The sequence below is a fragment of the Natrix helvetica genome (assembly GCF_964273705.1).
Source record: "Natrix helvetica genome assembly, chromosome: 2".
Classification (NCBI taxonomy): domain Eukaryota; kingdom Metazoa; phylum Chordata; class Lepidosauria; order Squamata; family Natricidae; genus Natrix; species Natrix helvetica.
The window spans coordinates 20909013-20926076 of record NC_138552.1 but is presented as its reverse complement, the minus strand read 5'-3'; positions in this window follow the sequence as shown (position 1 = coordinate 20926076).

Here is a 17064-nt window from a genome sequence, read left to right as displayed (position 1 = left end):
CCTGTTGCTAAAGTTGCTAAAATTGGGAAGCACTGCATGCTTACATTTTTAATACAATGTCCTTTTAAATTATCTGAAGTGCATTTCAGTGGAAATCTGCATACAAATTGTTGGATGCCCAAGCTTGTATTGTTTGACACAACCCCTAAAATAGCAACTATAAAAGTATCTATTTGAAAGGGTCTTAGAGGGGAGGCAAACCCATTGCAGCAAAGGCTTAGTCATTGGTCACTAAGACAAGAAAGTTAAGCATTTGTTTAATGTTGTCTCAGTGAAGTGAACAAGATTTGATAGTGCCCAATTTGGCGACTCTTAATTTTCTACATTGTTTCTACTTCAAATGGAACATAATGTTTCTTGGGATATCTCAAACCCTTCTCCCAAGAAGCATTTTATGTCCTTGCGTAGCATTGGTCAAGAGCATCGTACACCTGGAAAGATATTCCTACTATCTGAACATTTCACCCCTTATGAAAAAGTAATTACCATATTTTTAGAGTATAAGACGCATCTCCCCCCCCCCAAAAAAAGAGGGTGAAAATTTGGGTGCATCTTATACACCAAATATAGCCAAAAAAATGAGGCATTCAAAAAACACACACAAGTAACTGATTCAGCAGGATTCAATAACTTCCCTTTACATATAATATAGCACATTAAGTAAATAGACAATACCAAATGCAGGTTTTCCAACATGGTAGTTCAGCAGAGGAGAGAAGTTTCACTTTCAGTTTTTAGTTTCAGATATCAGCACAGCATGCAGCTTTAGTACAGAACAAGCCACGCCCAGGCTCCTTGTTGCTCACACAGAAAATACTGTTTGTTTCCAAACAGTCCTCAACTCTCTCACACACTGACAGGATGCTAGCCAGATGAATACCATGGATGCTGCTAGATAGAGGCAGAATATTTTTTTCTTATTTTCCTCCCCCAAAACTAAGGTGCATCTTATACTCTGGTGCATCTTATACTCCTAAAAATATGGTATATAGTATTTCTGTAGTCTTTGGCAGATATTAGTTTCTAGAATTGGTCTTAAGCTGCTAAAACATTGTTTAAATACACCTAACAATTGAATCGACGTTTCTAATGGTGCTCTCCTTGTTTTTAAAGAGGAGCATGGGGGGAGGGATTTAAATTGTGCAAATTTTAGGATCCTTATTACTTTATGACAATAGTTCATAATAAGCGAGATCATTTTGTCCTGTCTTTTGATTCTGACTGACAATAGCTAAAAAGAGTTTGCTCTCCAAGGCTTCTTATCTAATGTTCTTAAAGCAGAGTTCCCAGGAAATGAGAATGAAGACCTTACATGTTTGAAGCTGGTTTGCTATTTCTGCTGCTATTGCCTACCATTTTACTACCAAGATATAATTGTCCCAAAGGTGCTTTTTTCAAAGGGCAACTGGACTTTGTTTTTCCTTGAAGACGTTTTGCTTTTCATCCAAGAAGCTTCTTCAGTTCTGAAGTGCATTGTTTGAGAACTGAAGAAGTTTCTTGGGTGAGAAGCAAAAAATCTTCAAGGAAAAACAAAGTCCAGTTTCCTTTTGAAAAAGCATCTTTGGGACAACCATTACCTGGATGACTGAGAATCTCCATAGACATACTGAGATAAAGGAACTTTTCATGAATCTTAATATATTCTTGAATTAAGCTTTCCATTCTTCCTGCCACACCTTTATTTTTTTTCATGCAATATATTATCTCATAGGATGATTACTTGTGGCTTCTTGGGACACATAACTTTATGCTCACCATTTCCTACTTGCCAATCCCACCTTCATTCAGTTGGACTATGGAGGCAAGGAAGACCTGTGTCTCAACATATACAGTTTACCAAGGTGAGATGGCTAGGAACTATAAAATAGAATCCCACAATCTCCCTCTTAAGTTAAATCTGCTATGTGTAGACAACCCAAAATAGAAATTCCTCCAGTCCCACAGTGTTCAGAGGTTTCTTCCAAGAAAAAGGAATCCTTTGTCTTTTACCTCTCTGGTAGAAATTCAACAACTACTTTGATGTAGCAGATAGAATATTTATTGGAATTGCAACACCATAATAATTAACGTGGAATTTGAAAAAAAAAACCCTCAGAATTTGATAAGATAAAGACCAAAGAGAAAAGAAATCCATGTTTCACATTCTGCCAAAAACTACAGAGCACATGTGGATTATGTAATAATGAAAAAGAATAAAAACACACTCAACACCAATTAACCCATAATCAAAGTTTTATGAAAATGTAGCCTTATTTTTTCACACTAGAAAGCAAGTACAGAAGAATTGATGTTCCTGATCATTTGCCTGCAGAAATTACCTTGCAGCCACAGTAGTGGGTTCCAATTCCCACCTGTTTTTTATGCATGTCATGTGTGCACATAAAAATACAGGTGTCACTTTGATTACATTATCAGGGATGCTATTGAAACTTTGACTAAACCTGCAAATATGCCAGTTTTTTTCATGTCTGACTCTGCTACCATTACTAATGTATTACAGACATGGGACCACTATAATTTTCATCCAAATATTGTAAGTGCAATTTCTATCTCTTTTTGACTTTATTTTTTTTTATATACAGTTGGTCTCCAATAAAACATAAGTGACTGTAATCCAGAGAACATACCGTATATCATATCCCAGGCTATAACTCTATTCTTATTAACATTGAAAATAAGATTTCTGAAACCAATGGAACATCAAATTAGCATTCCACTGAAATGAAGTAGATTTAAGGTCACGTAATTCAGTCGGAGTGGGTATATGAGAATTATATTAAAAATAATTCCAAGCACTTTGTTTTTGGAAACGTCGAGAAGTAATTTTGCTGGGCTTCTGCATACACTTCATTCATGCGGCCTTTGCATTTGAGAAATATCTTTTGCAAGAATGGGATCTGAGCGGGATTTAAGCCAACAGTTCAGTATATCTCTGTCATCGAGAATGTGTTCCATCCATTTGGGAAAAGGTTTCTAAAGCTTCCAGCAAAATATTTTGATTTTGTCCTAGGGATGTTGACCTTTCTGTGGATTACATCTTACGTGCCTGCCTAAAGCTTGTCTTGAAGCCACTTTTTATTATGTTGCTCCAGAAATTTGTGTGGCTATTGTTGTCCGTGTTCATTTTATATTCTGCTGTGTTCAGCAGCATTCCCAATTTAAATGAAAAGGAACACATCCCCCTAGTTTTAATTGTTTAAAAGGGCTGTGCCTGCTTCAAAAATGATTCAGGCAAGGGGCTTCAAATGTCTTACACAAGCTTGACAGCTCTCTGCTTTTGTTAAAAAAATCTTTCTGCAACCCCCACCCCCACCCCCAGCAGGCCTCTAGAACAGGAGTGTCAAACTAGCGGCCCATGGGCCAATTGTGTCACATGCAAACCACAGCTACCCCAGCTCCTTGAATGGGAAAAATGTCACAAAATGTCACGTGATGCCAATGTGACATGGCGAGTTTGACATCTGTGCTCTAGAACAATCTCACTGCTTTAAGGAGTTGACGTGTGTGATTCTTAAAGCAACTGTAACTTTTCTTCAAGTTCAGGTAGTAACCTGAACAATTATGAGCTGCCTTATTGTCTAACAGAGTCTTGCATTCACACTTGTGCAACTGTGCAAGGTTCAAAGGACTTTTCTGATATACTTTTTGAAGCCTCCATAACCCTATAGCTTAGCATAGAGGAAGGCAGTCTAGGACCATCCAGATATTTTGACTTACAAGATGCCAGGTCTCTTGCCATCAGCCACGCTGGTGAGGATCAAGACTCACTGAATTCAAAATTATTGAGCTACAGTAACACAGCCAGCTGCTACCCTATATTTCCACATATAAATAATTATTAACGGCGTCGATGCCTATCTACTCAGAAGTAAAATTGATTGCATTCAAGGGGACTTACTCCGGAGAGCAACCTAACACTCTTTCGGCTAGAATTATTGTCACATTGACTTCCAGTTTTAATTTCCTTTCCAGGGAACCTTTGATGTTTCCTGTAAGTCTGGCTTTCATAGAGAGGATTTAAACATTTGTTTAATATTCCCACTGAAACAAAAGGAATTTTACTGGATTTTATCCAAACGGGGGGGGGGGGTGGAATGATGAGGGAATAGTGATAGAATGGTCATATGACAGGATACAAGACTGCACGAAAGTTTATCCTTTAATGAGTTTCCACAATCTGAATCTTAATGTGGAAAGAATATTACCAAACAGGCTGCATTACAAACCAATCAGTCTGTTGAATCTTGATTGCTTCTGGCAAGTCAGGACCAATAGCAGTTTCACATCTTGTGTTAAGCCACAATTTACTAAATGTTTTATTTTTGGCTTTTGTGAAGCTATCTAACTGCTGTGTTGAAACCATGGTTTATGGTTTAGTGCAATGCATGGACCTCATACTGTTCCCTGTAAGATAAATCAGCAAGACATAAATTCGGCTGGTACGTATTCTGAACAATTAGCTGTCATGTTTGGGCTAGGTCATACTTATATGACTGGTTTATCCTTAATCATAATATGGTACTATGTGGTCATCAATGGGAAAAATCTAATGGATTTGATGATGTAAGAACATCATGGCTCCTATTCTCAAGTTTTTCCATATGCATGAGTCCAGTTATCTTTTCAGACAGGGAAGTCTGCAGAAGGCAAAATGATACCCTCAAAATATTAATCCAAACCAACCGGGGCAATAGGTTCCGTCTCTTTTCATGAAGCATTCAAGCACCTTTACAGAAATCACTTTGGCCTTTGCTGTGAGCCTCTTTCAGCAAACAGTAGCTTTCCCTCAGCCTGTTTCCCCAGCCTGTCCCATCCTTTAATGGCAGCCTAATGCTAACAAACCAAAAAGGTAAAGTTGGTGATTTTTGCCCACTCTGGAAATAAGAACTGAAAAAAAAAATTAAAACAGATAGTTGTTATTATTGGGGATTTTTACTTCACCTCCAATTGATGTTTCAGCCGTTTGTGTTAAGCAAAGTTCTCTACAGACTTTATTTTTGTACAATATGCATTTTATAAACTTTTTATGAAATAAAGCTTCTTTCTATTGTTATGGGGTAATTTACTGTCATTGTTGCACAACTGTAAAGGTGGCTTTTGTCTGGACTTTTTGGAACAGAATCTCAAAGTCAGGTAAGGCTTTGGGTTGTCCGCCTCGAAAAAAAGCCAAGATGTCGGTTACAATTGCGCAATTTATACTCCACCCTTTTTCCTGTGACATCACTCATACAGAACTTGGATCACATGGTTGTAGCTGCGCCAGGGGTGGGATTTAGCCAGTTCGGACCGGTTCGGGCAAACCGGTAGCTCCTACGATCAGCTGGGAGTTAACCGGTTCACTCCAATGATCAAGTTGGCCGGCCGCCTCTCCGCTTTACTTACCGATATCCTCTCAGTTGATTCGCATGGCAGAGCTGATTGCCGCGGCTCAGCTGTGTTACTCCCCAGAAGAAATGTGGAAGGTAAGTTTTGATAAAACTGCGCACACAATCACAAAAAAAGCGATCACCCAACCGGTTATTAAACCGGCAGGATCCCACCACTGTAGGTGCCATCTTGAGTTTTTTACCTCTCCCTGCAAATGCCCTGGTTCAGTATCAGGTCACTTTATTGGGAAACAATTGTATATTAGATGAGGGGATCGGTTGCTCTGGAGACCCCTTACATACATGACTGATGGCTGATTTCTTAGGTAATATATGGCAATTCTGCCTCTGTCCATCAACTGGCCTTGTAGAAACTCAGCTAGTTGAAGCACATGTGAAAGATAAATCCCAAAGCCAAAGAACTCTCCCGAGCTCTGATTCATGAGGCTCTTGGGATGGCATGCACTCATCAAGACATTTTACCAGTCACACGTGATTGACTGTAGCAATACATAGGAGAATCCTATGAATTTTCCAAAGGTAAAGACGTAGAAAAATATTTTTCACAAAGTTATATAAGATCCCACTGAATAGTTTTTCCCTGCCGAAATTTAAATGGAATGCCTTTCAACATGGAGAGGATCTAGTCCTAGAGCTATTAAAGAGGACCTTGTGAAAGGAAACTCTTGGCAATTCTAATTCTAATTGGTTGGAAGTTTAACTAAAGTCCTCTGCCTGAATGGAGATTACTCCCCTTTTTGTTTCATGTCAATGGGTGAGTACAGAAGAGTCTAATATTAGTTCTTGTTAGATTTTATTGTGTACTAGCCGATAACCTGGTGTTGCCCGTGCATTTATTTATAGGGGGGAAATGTCCGGACCAAACCTAATTTCTAATGTTGGATTTTCCCCCTCACCAGAGGGAGCCCCCTTGTGGAGTACTGTGAAGCTGCACAGTAGAAGCCATTTTAAGGCACAACATGCTGTATCTTAACAGAACACGCACCCCAAGGGGTTTTAGGGGTGTCTTACCCCCACAGTATTTGTTTCCAGAGAGTAAGTCATTTGTGTACCTAGTTTGGTTGAAATTGCTGAAAGCGTTCCAGAGTTATGCTGGAACACACACACACACACACACACACACACACAGCCATTTTTACATACTATATAGATTTAAAATTCAAATAAAATTTTATTTTAAAAAATTGACAAGGTGGCAGGTGGAGTGTCACCATGAAAGCTTCAGTGGCTTGCCCAATGTTCTGTCCACCAACTCAGGATTTCTCAACCTCAGGAACTTTGGAGTCCGTACATCTTAAAGTTCCTGAGGTTGAGAAACATTGCACTAATTCACTGATTTTGATCCCATGTGACACTTAGGCTGTTTGGGGGTTCATATTCTCTGTCTCTATCTCTCTCATACACCCTCATTAAATCTCAATGAAAAAAATTGGCTAGTCTGCCAGCACAATGCCCCATCTATTATCATACCAACTTTGAGGTCAGCCACCCAACAAGTTTTATTTCTTTTGGAGCAATCTTTTCCCCCCTCACTATCCTTTTTATATCTCTTGTTCCTTCCATTTCATTCTTGAGGAAAGCTGCCAACTTTCCCACCATTCTTCCCAAATTATATATAAAAAAATCCCACCTACCTATGAGCTGTTGTTGTTTTTTAAACTAGAGATTAAAAATATGGCCTTTCGCGGTCATATTTCAGATTAGATCAGAACACCTCAAGAAGGATAAAAGTCATTTATATTGCAATGCCACATCTTTTGCACATCCTATTCCTGATACTTCAGTGGCTAATTCCATCCATCAATAGAAGCAGCCACATTAAAGCCTGGAGGGAAAGCTTAACAGCAAGAATGCTGGAGGCTGGGATGCACAAACATTTCTGTGTTAGCGGTAGCCAGAGATCCAAACCACGATAGCACTGAAACATCCTGTTCAAATGATCCACATGCCTCCTGGATTTGTGATATGATATATGCACTTGCTCTGGTTTTTATTTGGCAAGAGGTGAGTTCTGTGTGTGTGAGAGAGAGAGAGAAAGAGAGAGAGGAAATGATGGAGGAAGGGGGGAGGGAGGGAGGAAGGGAGAGGAAAAAAGAGGGAGTAATTGAGGAAGGGAGAGGGAGGGAGGGAGAGATAGGGGAGGGGGAGTGAGAGGAAGGGAGAGGGAGAGAGAAACAGAGGGAGACAGAGAGAGAGAGAGAGAGAGGGAGAGGGAGGGGGAGAGAGAAGAGAAAGAGACAGACGGGAGGGGGGAGGAGGAGAGAGAAACAGAAAGAGACAGACAGAAAGAGAGAGAGAAAGAGGAGAGAGAGAGAGACAGAGAGAGGGGGGAGGGGGAGAGAGAAACAGAGAGAGAGAGAAAGAGAGAGGGAGGGAGGGGGAGAGAGAGAGAGAGGGAAGAGCTCAGGAATTGAAAGGCTGCCACATCCAACAACCTACCTTCACAAGTCTTCTCTCATTTAGAGGGAAGGCTGATCCTGCCTTCAGACATGTGCTACGTTCTAGGGGCAACTAAAAGAAGAAACCTGGAATGTTAGCCTGGGAAGCTTCAGATGCTTTTGCTCAGAGAAGTGGGAGCGAGTCATCCAAGATTTTGGGCAGGGTAGGAGGCCATTGACAGCTCTGAAATAAATAGCAACAAGAAAAATAATTGGTCCCAAGTTTCAAAGCACTAAGGCAGAAGTGGAAGGGCTAGTAGAATGTCAAGCCCTTGGATATTATTCTTATGAAATTGACCTTCAACAAGTGCTACTTTGTTCTGTCTATCAAAAGAAGAGGAGGGGGTCAATGCCAAACACATCTGCATTTGTCCTTAGCTAGGAATAGCAGCAACCATCCTTCTGTTGCATAAATAAGTCCTGATAAATGATTTCCAAGTATTCAAGATTTGCAGCATTTTTTTCTGCTTTACGGATAGCACATTTCCTCCCTCCCTCCCTCCTTTCTTTTTTTCTTCCTTTTCTTTCTTTCTTTTTCCTTTCCTTTCTGCCTCTCCTTCTTGTGGGTAAGATACAATTGAATTGGCAGTAATAGATTTCATCAAACTGTCATTCTTCACACAGGCTCCAAATACTACTCAAAGGGTTAAAGACTAAATAGGGGAACTTGTGGTAGGGGGACAAATAATATAAGCTCTGGTCTTACATCCCCCTATGGACAGTGTCCACCACCTCCTGCTCAATTTTTTAAAGATGTACAGATGGATGCAAAAGGAAGGAAAACATTGTGCAAATACTGTATTTCACGTTTAAGAAGAGCCATGGTGGTGCAGTGGTAGGAATGTAGTATTGCAGGCTAATTCTGCCCATTGCCCGAAGTTCGATCCTGACCGGCTTAATTGACTCAGCTTTCCATCCTTCCAAAGTTGTAAAATAAGGATCCAGATTGTTGGGGGCAATATGCTGATTTTGTAAACCGCTTAGAGAGGGCTGTAAAACACTATGAAGCTGTATGTAAGTCGAAGCACTATTGCTATTTAAAAGGATCTTCAGGTTTGAATTTTTTTTAAAGGATCCAAATAATCAGTTCTCAATTGCATTTCTATCTCTTCTACAATTCCCCAACCCCAGCATGTAGTTTAATACTGCACATCAAACCTTTATATAATGTACAGTAACACCTGTCTTAAAGTATAAATAGTTCCATTGGGATATCCCCGGGGCTCAGTTTAAGCTCATTTGCTGCCTGCAATAGCATTAACCACAAGTACAGTTGTGGCATACCTAACACACCACTAATGTGTTGCTTTATAGCAAAGGCATTCTCTGGTGATCACTCAATCATATGTTTTATTGCCAGGTCTTTTGAAATGGTCAAATGTCATTCTAGAGGAAATGGGGAACGGGCTTAATTTATTTTCAACTCCCCATTCCATACATGGTACCGATGATTTTATTCCTCTTTCTGCATTTACCATAAGGTTATATCGCAAATGCTTTTCTCTTTCTTGAAACATGTTTTATAGCTGGCAATGAGCAGGCCAAGGTTTGCACACTAGGTAGAAGTTGGCCATCTAATGTAAAAGAAAGACAGCTGAAAATGTTTTGAAATGTTTGTGAGTGGAATAGCATGTTCAAGGAAACAGGAATTCTAAACATTAAAATGGGTATGTAGGCACAGAAGTTGATTCTTTCCAGGAAGTTTTAAAATGAAAACTGCTCCCAGAAAAACACTGTGTATAATTTCTCCCTTGAGAGACATTAACTATCATAACATTGAGTGTGCATCTATATACCTACTATGGTTCTACAATTAAATGTCTTGAAGCGATGCTGCTGAAAGCATTTTAATTGGGATGTCTGCTGGAATACAACCAGGGACGCGGTGGCTCAGTGGCTAAGCTGCTGAGTTTGTCGATCAGAAAGGTCGGCAGTGCGGCGATTCAAATCCCTAGCGCCGCATAACGGATTGAGCTCCCATTACTTGTCTCAGATTCTGCCAACCTAGCAGTTCGAAAGCATGTATAAATGCAAGTAGAAAAATAGGGACCACCTTTGGTGGGAAGGTAACAGCGTTCCATGCGCCTTCGGCATTTAGTCATGCCAGCCACATGACCATGGAGACGTCTTCGGACAACGCTGGCTCTTCAGCTTTCAAACAGAGATGAGCAGTGCCCCCTAGAGTCAGGAACAGCTAGCACATATGTGCAAGGGGAACCTTTACCTTTACCTTGAATACAACGTGTGACTGTCCCCTGGAAACATTTCAGAAAGAAAAAACAAGAAGAACCAAAATGAAACAAGAAGAGGAAAGCCCAATTCAGAAAATTAGAAAAAGTCAGAGCTTTTTCCATTCGCTGTCAGCCCTTGAGATAGTCCAGACAGGAAACTAAAACCATTTATACTAACATTACCTTTATTGTATGTCATAATAACAGAATCTCCCAAGTGTGAAGACACCTCTTCTGTCCCTTGCTTCTACTTTTCAGAGAGCCCAGGAGGGTCCCTTCTGAGATGCTTTCTCTGACCTCATCCCTCTTTTGCATGTCTTTTATCAGACTATTGTCTCAGCTGCAATTTAAAAATAAAATCCACTGATCTCTCCTATGACATTCTTCTTCAACCTCCTGCCATCCACATGTATAGGATGAGGTTTATTTATTACTAGCTGGGTACCCGTGCTTCATCATGAAACTATGTGAGCGGGCTATGCAGGAGAAATTCCGTTCACAATCTGTTGGCTCAGGAGTGGTCGGTGATTGTAACACATAAGGGAATATTGCTCCCACCACCTTGAGCCCGGAAGCAGTTCCATCGGTGGAAGGCATAGACATTTTGGTGAATTACTGATGTTTAGAAATGTAAGGAGCCCCAGACTGCTCCTGAGTGAAGGAGTGGAACGTCTGCCAGTTTGAACTGAGGTAACAGAATGTGAGGCAACTGGCAGTTGTAACAGAGTTCTTTTCTGGTGGGGAGGGGGAGTAGAACTCCTTAGCATCAGAGTATGTTAAATACTGTACAAAAAAATACTAATGACCTGATGGTCATTTCAAAAACTTCTTTCTTAGCGAGCACCTAGAAGTCAAGAGGCACATAGGTGCCAAATTTCAAGTTCGGGGGCTTTATGGTTCCAGAGATTTTGTGATGAGTGGTGATTGGCTTTTATATATATAGATTTATTAAATGTAATTCCAAGTTGACTCAATAGTCAAGCTGCCTAGCAGAGTATCTGCACAGTGAGTCAAAAGGGTCAAGATGGCAGCTGCCACTAGATCATTGAATCCCTGCCCCCTTTCTTACCTGTGTTATACTGCCCTTTTGGGGGGGGGCTCCCTACCACCATTTGGTCATTCCTGCATACTGGCATGTCTAGAATCTATTGTCCAATATATCTGGAGGGCAGCAAATTGTCCTATAGAACTTCAACTAATCCTCAACAACTGACAACTGGTTTTAAAAAATGATCACGAAGTTGAAATTGCACAATTTCAAATGGACCCAGGTAGGAAACAAAAGAAAAGGAAGAGAAGTTGAGCTGGGTGTAAAAACAAGAGAGAAAGTATGCAGTAGAAGTGCCGTCTGATGCATGAATTTCATTTCTTCTTCATATGCGTGCACAGATTGTTGTTGGAAAGGGTTTGCTTATATAGGCTTGGCTGCTATGAGACACATGGATTATATCAATGCACATAATTAGATTTTATTGGATAAAAGTAGGAAAAGTTTTCATATATGCTCACAGAAAGTGCAAATTTTATAGATAGATAGATAGATAGATAGATAGATAGATAGATAGAGGTAGGTAGGTAGGTAGGTAGGTAGGTAGGTAGGTAGGTAGGTAGATAGATAGATAGATAGATAGATAGATAGATAGATAGATAGATAGATATTTGTGTGTGTGTGTGTGTGTGTGTGTGTGTGTGTGTGTGTGTGTGTATCTACAAATTCAAATTTGATAAAAAATATATGCTTTCTTTTATCGAGATGGCATTGTTATTCATTTCTTCACTCCTGGTTGGCTACAGCCTTCTGTTTCATTCCTGATGCTTTATTTGGTTATGAGTTGATGACTGTTCAATCTGTCTCGATCTCTGACTAAACTCCACAATAATGAAAGACTCACAAGAGATGAGTGACATCAGTAATCCAAGACTGCAACTATTCAAATGGACAATGCGAGGCCTTTAAATAATATACTATTTTTAGGCTCTGGGTGATCACTGTACACTAGAATGCATTACAAGCCCCATATTGCCAGTTTATTAATTTGAATGTTACTTTACTTGCATTTAGATGAGGTGGCAAAGTCTTCAGGTCATCAAAGACTGTTGAATATCAAATCAGTCTTTTCGCCTTCTTTTCCTTCCTTTGCTATCCTGCTTTTTGTAAAATCATGTTTGATAATGATATCTGAAGCTCATAGAACACATTTTTTGTTTTTGCTTTTGAGTTGAACACTAAGGAAATTACTGAATGCCCCAAGATGAATTTTGAAATTTTCCATTGTCAACCTCTTCCTCTTTCCATTGCAGCACTTTTGATATTTTTTAACATACAAAAATATGTAGATAAGGAAGAACACAGTCAGATTCTTACCCACTGTTGTATCTACCTGCACTAAAAATTGGTTTCCAGATTGATAAGATTGAAAAATGTGTTTAAAAAAACCAACCAGCTGTACATCTTTCTGTTTTCAGTGAAGAGCTTCCTCTCCTTGTTGGTCCATCAGGAAGAGGAAGAAAGAGAACGAAAAAAAAGAGAGGGAGAGCAAAAGGGGAGGGAGGGGGAAGGGGGAAGGGAAGGAAAAGCCTTGTACTCTAATGTATAGAGCAGGGGTATCATACTCATGGTCCACGGGCCAGATACATCACCCGCTGGCCACGCCCAGTTTAGTGAAGGGGGCAAAAGTCACAATACATCATGTGACGCCGCCGTGACGATGCGAGTTTGACACCCCTGGTATAGAGGTAGTCCTTGACTTGCAATCATTTGTTTAGTGACCATTCAAAGTTCCAAAACTGAAAAAGTAACTTACTAGCAGTTATGGCATCTATGACCATTAAAGCATGGTGACATGATCAAAAATTTGATGCTTGTATTTACGATGGTTGCAATGTCCTGGGGACATGGGTTGCCATTTGCAACCTTCCAAGTCAGTTGATTTTGGTAGAGGATTTTAGTTTCTGGGCATGCAGTTTAAGCTATGGGAATGAGAGCACCAAATGGCATAAGATGGGTCGAACCCAGAGGTGGTATTCAGCCAGTTCTGACAGGTTCTGGAGAACCGGTAGAAGAAATTTTGGGTAGTTTGGAGAATCAGCAAATAGGCTGGCCACGCCCCCGCTGCCTCCCAGATGATCTTCTTTTGTTGCCCTGAACAGGAGAACAGATCTGGAAAGCAGGTTAGTGGGGTGGGGAGGGAGTGGGGATTTTTCAGTAACCTTCCCCTGCCACGCCCACTAAGCCACGCCCACAGAACTGGTAGTAAAAAAAATTGAATCCCACCACTGGTTGAAGCTCTCATGACTAGTAAAAATGAAGTAGGGCAAAGTTTAACCAGAAAGGCTTTATAATGAATCTTGTGGGGGATGGAGACACAAACCTTGAAGGAAAACCTCAGATGCTTGTGCACTAGAGAAAGGAGTGGGAGTGTTTCGTAGTGTCGTGGGGCCTATTAAATCACTCAGTGGGGGGGGGGAGCCTCCTAAAGTTCATGGCCTTCACTGTCTTCATGCTAAAACTCCCAGGTATGGGAAATAAACATGGCAGGATTAAACTCTTAGTACAGGAAAGCAAATGTGATTTAATAGGTATAATGTAGATCTGGTGGAATGACTCCTCCAAATGGAATTGGAGGACATTATTTATTCAGGAGAAGCCGAAGGTATAAAGAGGGAGGAGGATTTGTACTGTAAGTTAAAAATAGAAATCCAAGCGAACAGACCTGGTGTTACTGAAGTGATGAGTATCTAGGTTAAAAAAAAAAAAAAAAAAAAAGAAGAAGAAGAAGAAGAAGAAGAAGAAGAAGAAGAAGAAGAAGAAGAAGAAGAAGAAGAAGAAGAAGAAGAAGAAATGACAGCCATGTTGTCAGAGGGCTACTATGGCCAGCCCAACTAAGGAGAAGATGTATTGTTGCTTTCCAAAAGTAAACTGCAATTCTTTCAAAGAGGCATGAAGTAGTAGTGATGTGGGACTTTAATTAACCCAACATCTGTTAGGGGATAAACTCTGCCAAGCATGGACTTTACAGGAAATTCCTGACTTGTCTTGCTGACAACTTGCTCCTTTGGAGGATGGAGGAAAGCACAAGAGGATCAGTTATCCTTAACTTGACGCTAACCAATAGGGAAGACTTACCTGAGGAAATAGGATAGCAGCGACATTGGAGGAAAGTAGCCATGGAATGCTGATATTCTTTATTTTAAAAAAAATACACACCTTAACCTGAGTGAAGTCAAATCTGTGGACTTTAATTAATTTACACCAATTTACAGGTATGTCAAACTCTTATCGTCACATTGTTGTCAAGTGATGTATCATAACGTTTCCCCCCTTCACTAAAATGGAGGGTGGGCATGACCAGCACCTGACGTGAGTTTGACACCCTTGATTTACACCAATGTTAAGTAGGATTATACATCCAGAAAAGAAGGACTGAGAGGAATCTGAACTCGTAAAAGAAGGATATGCTAAAAGGGAAATAGACAAATTACTAAATTTGGGATATGGGAAGGAAGCATCAGGAGAAAATGTAGTTGAAGAAAAAGCGACAGTCTGAAAACAAAACAACAAGAACAACAAAAGGATATAGGTGCAAAAAGTGATTAAGGCATCAGGTTAGAAACCAGGAGACTGTAAGTTCTAGTTCCACCATCAGCACAAGAACAATTTGAGTGACTTTGGACCAGTCACTTACTCTAAGCCCAACTAACTTCACAAAGTTGTTGTTGTGGGAGAAATAGGAGAAGAAGAAGCATTATGTATGTTTTCACTTTGAGTTACTTATAAAGTAATAAAGATGGGATAAAAATCAAAAGAGAAAGAAAAAAAGAAAGAAGGAAGGAAGGAAGGAAGGAAGGAAGGAAGGAAGGAAGGAAGGAAGGAAGGAAGGCAGGCAGGCAGACAGACAGACAGGAAGGAAGGAAGGAAGGAAGGAAGGAAGGAAGGAAGGAAGGAAGGAAGGAAGGAAGGAAGGAAGGAAGGAAGCCAATAGACAAAAAGAGAATTAGTTTACTATAGGTAATCCTTAATTTGCAACAGTTCATTTAGTTACAATGGCACTGAAAAAAAGTGACATGACTATTTTTCAACCATTGCAGTATCCCCATGGTCACATGATCAAAATTCAGATGCCTGGCAACTGACTCGTCTTTATGACCGTTGCAGTGACTAATTCACCACAGCAATTCAGCAGGTACGAGCGCTAGGTTGATACTGTGAAATTCATCTGATAGCAGAAAATATGCTGAGTTCCCTATATATTCTTTTATGATTCATATGAAACTAACAAGCTCAGAGCCAGGTGGATTACACTGCATTTAATGTAGTACTTCAAGAAACGACAATTTAAGATATTAAAACTGATGGCACTGAATTGCATGCAGGGGGTGTCCATCCGTGACCAGTAAGACACCTTTGTTTTCATTCCTCTCTGCTGGATAAAAGCCTTATTTTTACATTAAACTATAACACAGTCAAGGGACGTGGTGGCTCAATGGCTAAGACACTGAGCTTGTTGACCAGAAAGGTTGGCAGTTCGAATCCCCAGTGCCAAGTAACGGAGTGAGCTCCCGTTACTTGTCCCAGATTCTGCCAACCTAGAAGTTTGAAAGCATGTAAAAATGCAAGTAGGAAAATAGGAACCACCTTTGGTGGGAAAGTAACAGCGTTCCATGCGCCTTTGGCATTTAGTCTTGCTGGCCACATGACCACAGAGACGTCTTTGGATAGCGCTGGCTCTTCGGCTTTGAAACGATGAGCGCCACCCTCTAGAGTAGGGAACGAGTAGCACATATGTGCGAGGGGAACATTTACCTTTACCTATAATGCAGTGCACTTGTGAAACACCTCACAATCCCATGTTATTATCATACAAATCTTTGTCAGCATGATGTCATGTTCCAATTAACTTTATTGAAATCCAAACAGGGCAGCTGATCCATGTTGCTAGTCCTGGATCTTATGGGTAAAAATCTACTTTCCCATAACAGTTATGCTATTTTTCTGTGAATGGCAGGCCAGTTGTCCTTTGAAATGCCCTTGTATTATTTTGTTTGAAACATCCAATAAGTTGTTTACATATTGAGAGCGAATGCTTCAAAGAATTCATTTCTTATGGCGAGAAGAAAATTAAAACAGGCAGGGGACGTTCTACAATAAGTAACACATGTAGTATGGACAGCATCATGAGAAACCATTAACCTAGAAATGAAAGTACTCGTGAAGCATGGGTGGGGATGTAGGAAATGCCTTCTGGATCCTATTTTGTCAGAAACTATATATGCAACTAAGAACAAGGGGGATGTCAGCCAAAAATGCACACTGGTGAAAAATTGATGGCCTTGCTCATCCATGAAATATGATGGGAACTAAATTCTTTTTAGGTTACTTAAGGTAAGTGGGCAGTAGAAAACCCCTTCTACTATGTTCAAAGGACTACAACTGCTTCTAACTTTCTACACAACCACTTCACCCAGGGTAATGATTTATTTATGCTGCATACACCCACAGCATTCATGGTGCTTAGAATTACAAACATGTATGAACAGAAAATCCTCTATCCCCAAATAGCTTACAGTTCAGAAGGGTGGGGGGAGAAGAGTGGAAGATACATGCGCTTTTAAGATGATTTATTTATATCAAATTTAGAAACCGCCCTTCTCACTCACAGAGCGACTCTGGGCTTAGCTACAGCTTAGCTGAGAAACCAACAAGGTTTACTTTGAGTAGACAGGATAAACTGTAGACTTTGCAGGAAGCTAGTTTTGATTTAAAATAAGATTAGAGGGCTATTAGCAACGCTGTCTGCACTGTAGGGTCAAAAAAATCAAGATGGGAGGCGGCACAAGCTAAGCCCCGCCCTTTTTCATGTCTGTGATGTAGACACACAAAAAGGGCAGGGCTTCTAGCAATCTGCCATAACCATCATGTTCACTGCATTATTAGTTTTCCATTACCCTGAAGGTATAGAGACACGGTGGCTCAGTGGCTAAGATGCTGAGCTTGTTGATCAAAAAAGT